Source organism: Helicoverpa armigera, chromosome 9, assembly GCF_030705265.1.
Source record: "Helicoverpa armigera isolate CAAS_96S chromosome 9, ASM3070526v1, whole genome shotgun sequence".
NCBI classification, from domain to species: domain Eukaryota; kingdom Metazoa; phylum Arthropoda; class Insecta; order Lepidoptera; family Noctuidae; genus Helicoverpa; species Helicoverpa armigera.
In genome coordinates this window covers 6,836,839-6,845,116 of record NC_087128.1, presented here as the reverse complement: position 1 = coordinate 6,845,116, position 8,278 = coordinate 6,836,839, and the positions used below count along the sequence as shown (strand labels likewise).

Genomic DNA, 8,278 nt, shown 5'->3' with positions numbered 1-8,278 from the left:
TTAATGATTAGTTGAAAGGATGAAACTAGTTATTCAAATTTTATAATGTTGTCGTTTTTTAATGAAGAATTTTTAGGAATTAATTAATGTCCTTCCGGAAAATATAAATGAGTTAATTAAAGTAACATTTCTCTAGTTGTAACGGGGATTCAATTTAAATTTACAACGATCACTGATTGCAATCAGAACATGAAATACCGTGAAGTTCATCAACGCCCACAGCCACTGCAGCTTCAGAGGCAAACAATCAGACCGATGTGACCACCTGTTAGGTACTTGATGGCATTATGTCAGTGATTTCAAACTGATATCCTGATACGGATACCTGATAACTTGGATCTCAGTCGCAGTATAGGTAAGTTATAGCAATACAGTTATTTAAATCACGGAAACGTAATAATCTTATAAAATAACGAATAACCGTACATTTTAACGATCTTAAAGGAAGGTTTTAATTTAAGAATACTGTTTTAATTTAATATCTTCACTTAATTTTAATTTTGAATGTCTAATTAATTTAATCGGGGGATTGTCAGATTACTCAACTCGAGGTGACTTATTGACCTCTATAGTGATGCAGATTTGGTTAAGAATTGTAAATTCTTATGAATGGAATTTAATATACGACAGCTAATGATTGCCATAGCGAGAATTCATTATCATGCAAAAACTAGACATTACTGTTAACCTAATTTACAACGCATATAAGTAATTACCTAATGATAGAGTTAATTTATTATCCTGACGTCCATACACTGAGCACTATAGTGATTACAAAATCTGAGACTATATTAAAAAAAACTAAACCTCTTCTAACGGAATCTTATCGGAATACTTTTTCCTATCAAACTTTAGTGTTTTATATTATTGTTTGGAATAGGTAAAATATTTAATAGATAATTATGCAAATATGTATGGAGATCTAAAATAAATATATACAGTAATTGTATAATTATTAAATCAGCTCGAAAATATGCAATAGTGACGTGGCTGTTACGTGTTTTTCCCTGAAGGTGACAGATCTAGAAATAATCACCTGTACACACAATTTTTCAAGAACAATAATGGCCTCATTGTTTTAAATCGTTGCGGTTTCAAAATGATAATGGCAGTTTAATCCAAATGTTGAACATGCTAACAAATGTAGTGTGAAAAGCAAGTTCGTTTTTCCTGATATGCATCCAAAATGGTAGAAAGGTATGTTTCCCGTATTTTTCTCCACTTGACTCAACTCAACATTTTGTTACTTGGTGGTCAAAGAGTCATCAATAATTACAATAAAACTGTGTAATGTGCTCTAAATAAATATAATCATATTTGATCACCGCCTCAGTTTCACCTTCTACAGTTTTTCGTCTTTAATATTTTTTATGTCAAAGTGAAAGAATTACGGGCAGTCCTACAGTATATACTAACTTTATGATATGTGTTGGAACTCTTTGAGAAAATGCACTTTTTGAGATTCGAACAATATTATTTTTTACTACTGACGTGTGTCATTGATTTTCACTTACATGAAAAATTCTCTCTGCAAACAAACGTTTTTTATTATTTTCCATTCCTATTTATCATAGTCATCTAGGTAGTTATTTCTTCTTAAATATGTTCCAGCAAAAGATCACATCCGATATACAATTTAGTTTTCTGAAAAAACACTTAAAGTTATAATTTGTTGAACTTTTTAAGAACGTTACGTGTTGTGAAAATGATTGCATAATTATAAGCATTAGTTCTTATGTCACGGTAAATTCAGGACACGTGTTAAATTAGACACCGTGCGTAGTTTGTATTTGCATGCTTTCAGTTTTCCGTTAAAATCATACAAGAAATCATGAATGGTCAGTTATTTTGATAAAATGCTAGTTACATTATTCACAAAATAAAATTGTCATGTGTGTGTCACAACAAAACAACATTTCATATGGCACAAGTAAATTTTTTTCTTATCATTGATAAAAAGTTGATCAGCATAGAAAAGTTGTTAAATTGATTGATTTTTCGTGTATATATTTGCATTTTCGAAGCGATACCTTGCGAAGGTAATTTTATGAAGTTTTATGTGAGAATAAAAAGTGTCTGGTAATTGACGTAGTCGAGCGTATCGAATGTTGTGGTGCTGTGCCCGCGTCGCCGACTCCTCGCTGCACTGCACATCATACATGTCTCATTTCCATCACACTGTCACTCTCATTTGTGCAAAGATGCTTACTTTTGAATATGTTCTATAAAAATATATTGATTGAGTACTAGGGACTTTTTACATCGGCTTAATATTTATCAATTTAATATCCTTAGTAAATAATGAAAGTATAAGTAATGCTTAGTTTTAATTTAGCAAACAAATTAGTTATTTCCATATCTATCTGATTACGACTCAAATATTTTTAATAGGCAATATAGCGTTCCTAGTATATTTCTTATTTGCTCATAACATTGTAAGTTATCTTCGTTATCTGTTATCGAATAATTTATACGTAACATTATGTGCATTGATTACGGAAACGGTCACGACAGCGATGGTGAGAATTTTGCTAATTGGCTATATCTAATAGATAAGCAATAAAATCAATGGGGAGGACATCGGCTGCATCTTCAATTTATGCCGATGTGGATTCGCGATGCGTCGGGTTCCGACGCCGGCCCCCGCCACCGGACCTCATATTTATACGCTAAAGCGGGCGCCGCTAAGAGTTCAAACGTGCGTCGGGCGCTCGGAACAGTAGACGATCGAGAGAATCGCAACGCGTGGGTAGACGCGGGCGAGTGCAGTGTGCAGTGCGTGCGGGTCTTGTGTCGCTGAAAGCTCGCGCCGCGAAGCCTCCGACAGCGGCGGCATCGGGCGAGCGCCCGCTTCGCGTCAGTGCCGGCCCGGCCGTGCCGAAAGCACCACGCTCCGGCAACGATACGATCTAACTGTTAACTGCTGGACACTGATACACACACAGTATCAACAACTTTTAATTATACCCTGCCGGCCGTCTAGTGTACGCGAATATATTTATTGTGAAAGACTGGTGAGTTTTCTGCTTTTATAATTTTTATACCTGAAATTGCATTATTTTCTTGTAATTAAGATGTGCCATATTTAAAACAATTTAGACATAAACATTTTTGAAAAGAATCGTAATAAATTAAAGAGGTATTAAAATTGGGAAAGATCATTTGATACAGTGATGCGCAGCGCACACGAGCGCGGCGTCTGAAAAAGCCGGTCTGTGAGCTTTTCCACTGTTCAGGCCATACAGCGAACTGCCGAGTGTGTTCTATGCTATGATATTTTTCTAGAGATAGCACTTCAACTAAAATAAGATTTTCTGTAAGTTGTGATGGGCTAAAAAGATATAATAATAATAATTTAAGTTAGTGTCGTTGAATATTGCATGTTTTAAATATAAAATTTCATTCAAAGTAATAAAAGAATATAACACACCTGATTTTAAATATTCCGCTTATTAACGTCGTTTTTATACTTTTAGAAATTTCAAGCTAAGATTATTTAGAATAAACTGTAACAAAGGAATTTGAACGTGAATATTTCGCGTGATTTTTTAATATATAGATGCAATTTCAACTGGAAAACGTGACTTCGCAAGCAAGTTGATAATATTCTCAGCAGCAATGCCGAAGTTAATCATATGATTTGCTTTGTCGAGCATTTTGATACGAATTTATTGAATAATTAATTAGAATATAAATCGGCATAATTTAATAAAGCCGAAACACAGAGTACAGCGTGAGTGGATCGGATGCAGCCGCGTGCCACAACGAGCGTGGCGGATTCAATATTTCACAGTCACCACCACTAATCATTCACGATTGTACTTACAAAGTAGATTGAAATCAAATCAAAATGTTGATGCATACAAAGGATATTGTTTCACATTTGAAAACTACAAACTTTTTGCACAATTTAGCACTGGTTCTATCTGATTTCTGATCAAGTTTTAAGACGAAGAGTTATGCAGAATTTATGTCTAAGTAAAATAGCTCGCTTCCCTTGTTTAAACATAAGTTTCGGGAAAGTTCGACATCACGTACACACTAACAAGGAAACGTTTGGAGTCCGCGCAATGCTTGCCGTAAATTGAGATTTTAGCCGAGTTAATGGGCTAATGATAACCATTATCATTTAACTTGGTTTTCATAGTAAATTCAAGCTTAGTATACTTAATTAAAACAAAAACTAGTTACTTCTCAATACATTTTAATGCCTCAGTTGGTTTTCACATATATTTTTTTACTAAATTATTTTTTTTCTCAAAATTCTGTTTTTAGTTCTTGTTATTTAATTCTTGATTCTTGGTATTTTTATGATACTTTAGGAAACAAAATCAATAGTATTTTTTTATCAATCATCAAAATTATCTTTTCTTTTAAAAACGTGCATAAAAACATTTTTTATTGAAATCATCTAGAATTCGTTTCTTTATCTTCGTTTGAGTAAGTCGTAAGTCTGTTACGTATTGCTCATGTTTATCTTGGGTAGAGTTCGTTGCCGAGTCCCAGCCCCCTCGGGGCTCATTTAGCTGCGAAATTTATTATTCGGGGTCAGTGTGTTGCCTCCGCGAATTCTGACTCAGAAGTTACACTGGCTGGAATAATAAAACCACACCACACCGGCCGGCTACGTAGACTTTACCAAGTTAATCGTTCGTTTTATTGCAAACAGTTTTAGGGAAGTAATTTCTGTAGTAAAAGTCGTGCAAAATTGTAAATATCTATATTTCCCTGTGGACGCTTTTGGCAGTTCAAGTTAAGGAGTTTATATTTAGGGATTTCCTCCCAGAAGTAGGTACAAGGTACTTCGTATCGACTTCGGAAAGTGTTGAATGTTTGTTGGTAGTATGATGTACGAATTGTCGGTTTCGGTTGGGTTGATATTGGCGGCGGGCGGCGCGGGTGGGCTCGGGCGCGCCGCCTCGAGTTCAAGTGCAGGGTGAAGGTTCCGCGGCAGCGTCGCCGCCGCCGTCCGCATCCGTGCTTGTGTACTCGACATAACCACTCAGCTGTATTTGCAATTCTTCCACCAATATGTAGCTACCAACTGCAGGAAACTCGGCCACTCCATGTTAGTCTCAATTTGGAACAAGCGCTATCGGTTTCTTCATAATCTCATTGATGTTTTCATAGTCTTTGTCATCCAATCTTTAATGATTGTGGTCATTCAAAGATATGAAGCCGTAAAGGGTTCATTAAATCACTGATCATTGCTATCTTCTCAGTTAATAGAACTTCACTAGTTCTTGAATGAGTGCGATAATTTTGCTTTCACAAAGTACATAATTCAATAAGAAGATGAGTTAAAGTAATCTTAGTAGATTTTTCAATTGTTTTTTTCTGATATTGACACCGCATGATTACACTACAGGAGGATACCATAAAAATATTATGTCATTTGCTTATTTTGGTAATTTTTGTAAAGTGAAAGATTATAGCCATTACTATATTGTCTTCCGGCAGCTGCTATGTTCCTAATTAGGTATAATAAATGAACTGTAATAGAGATTCATGAATTCAGTAGTGTTTTAAATGAATAGCAAAATATGAATAAAAATATGTTTGCATACGTGACGAACAAAAATTAAATAGCAAATCAAAAGTAAATAGCCGCAATCATTGATGATGGTACCTGCAAGGCCGGCGAGCTTCCGATTCTTTTGTTTAGTGTTTAGCACTTAGAGCGCGGAAATACGCCTAGTTGACGGGAGCTAAATGACTGGATGACGCTCTTCCTTTTGAATATACCTAATGGCCATGATGTTAACTACACTTTTTTATCAACGATAAAAACAATACAAATTCTAACACTTCGAGTTCATGGAGTTAAACGATGGTGGTTTACTAATTATATGCTCGGCTACCTAACAAATTGTGTTACAATAGTGTGGTGAGCCAGTCGAAGCTTACGGTAATCCTTCTCATCTTCAGTGAAACAAAGCCGTTATATAGAAGGCAGCTATAAAATTAAGAAGCCTTAAAAGTTTGCAACGTCTTCGGCGACTCCAGTGACTCCGCATTAATGAAAGCGCGTCAATATGCGCGCGCGCAGTCCCGCCGTGACAGAATGCGCTCGCGGCGTCCGTCGACAGAGCTGCGTGCCACGCGCCGCCGCCGCTTCCTGAGAAAATGGCAACTTATGGGGAACTGAATCTGGGCCTCGCAGGTGCCATTGACCCGCGCAACCTGCCACACTCCACGCACATGTGTTGCCATTCACATTTAATATTTACCCACATACCTCCACTTTATATAGGTTTATAGACTCGTAAGAATCGAAAGGCACAATGGAGCGGAATAGCCAATGGTTTTAATGACTGCGGTACATAAGATTCATCATCTAAACATTTATTTTCATACAAATAACATACATCACGTACCCTATGTTGCTCGTAAGCTTAAGTACAATTCTATAAATCGTTTATATAAAGCCTTCAAATGGAGTAAAATGATGTGAAATGTATTGTCTCGAATGCTGGTATGTGCAGTTGTGCATATCTTGTAGATGACGAAGGCCGGTGGTCGTCGCAAGCGCAATGTGTCTGCGGAGCCGCGCTCCCGTCGCCGTCGTCGCCTCTGTAGGAGCTGAAACCGTTACCGGACCACAAAAATGTCGCAAAAAACCTCGTAAACCGTTTCTGTTTCACTTGTTATATTGTAATTTTGTGACGTGACTTTTATTTCATGGTATATTTAAGGAGATTTATCAACAATAGACAGCACTCGTGTACTATTATGTAATAATCAAAGCGTGTAGTTCGTGATTTTGTTTATTGTAAAATTCAGTCTGAACTTTTTCCAACATTTTCCATTGAAATACTTGTACGTGCAAATGATTCAATTAAATTCCTATCATATACACTTTAAGGTGAATTAGTTTTAAATAGTTAGGAATGTAGGTGTAAGTAGACGACATATCACGTGCCATGTACAATAAATGTATTGTGCTAGTACAGGATGGTTATTGGTTTCCGATGTACATAGCGTTGGTGCAAGTGTGTAAGAAACCTCGAGTCGCGTCGCTGTCTGAATATCAATATCAGAATATAACGAAGCCGCGATGCCAGTCACAATGACCGATAAAAGAGAAACACACGAATATGGCCCTACACCAAGTCTGTTTAAAATTCACATTCAGTGTAAGCGCTCCGCTTGGTGCTCGGTACCACCAATCGGAATGTAGGTTATGATGCTATTTAGCCCAAGTTTTTTGCCGGTCCAAGTTTTTATATTAGTTACAATAGGTAATAGTTATCTCTTTCCATGCCAATCAATCTCATATAAGGCGTGAAAGTATTGACGTCACTGTGCTAAATTTTGTGTTGTCCAAAGTGATGTTACCTGAGGCTAGTTTATTGAGATCATGTCTAAGCTTTTGTATAGATCTTAATTGAATTAAGGACTTTCTATGATTTCAAAAGGTTGCTTTGTCAATATTTTTGTTCGGTTGGTTGTTAAAGAAAAGACATATTATTTGAACATTTCTTACAACAAAAAAATTACAATAAGGTCATAAGAATACCTATTACTTTCACTTTTTCCTTTGAAATATTATGTATTACTTTCACTAAAACATTTAATTCTAAAACAACATATCCCTATGTACTTTTTACAATTGTAACATCATTTGCAAATCACATCATCGTTCCTCTTTGTCAACCAGACACAATATTATTATACGTAGGCCTTTCCATAAAATATAGTATTATCGGCGTTTGCTTCACTGCACCATTCATTGCCATATTTTGCATTCTCACAAATATCGCTCTTTTGCGCGTTACTAATAAAGAATGGAATAGACATAAACTGCGGACTAAAATATCAATACCAGAACTTAAATTTATATTGTCGATATTCCGGCTGAAAGTCGGGTAAAACGTGCATTAGCTACCTTCCCTAAAGAGTGTCTGGCCGGTGCCCACGCTCATGGCACCCACACTCTAAATAACAAGACAAATAGACATGTCCACTTTACCATTTACCAAGTAAAAATTCTCATGTATTGTTTGAATAGGTCTTTTACCAATTAGTATTTATACCGACCGATATATGAGGGTTAAGGTTTGTCTGTTACGCTTACGGAACACCATAGTGACCGAGACCCTCGCGCGTCGATCCAAAGTGTGAGAGAGCAAAGAATCGACGCCTAACAGCCCATTGTTTATGCTCAAACACCAGTCGTTTTGAACTTTCATGTGAAATACAAAAAGATTTTGTTGGTCATAAAGGATTTGAGTTTCACTTTTTGGAGGATATATAACTAGGGTTGAATAGACGCGGT

The 8,278-nt window shown here is 36.2% G+C and overlaps 1 protein-coding gene across 1 annotated transcript in view; it reads left to right on the top strand.

The window, feature by feature from the left end:
• The first annotated feature begins 2,671 nt into the window (after positions 1-2,671).
• Positions 2,672-8,278, top strand: part of LOC110370031 (mucin-2) — a 29,644-nt gene continuing 24,037 nt past the window's right edge. Inside the window, exon 1 of the mRNA XM_021325719.3 lies at positions 2,672-3,014. The gene's annotated coding sequence lies outside the window, so the exon portion shown is untranslated. The remainder of the gene's footprint in view (positions 3,015-8,278) is intronic.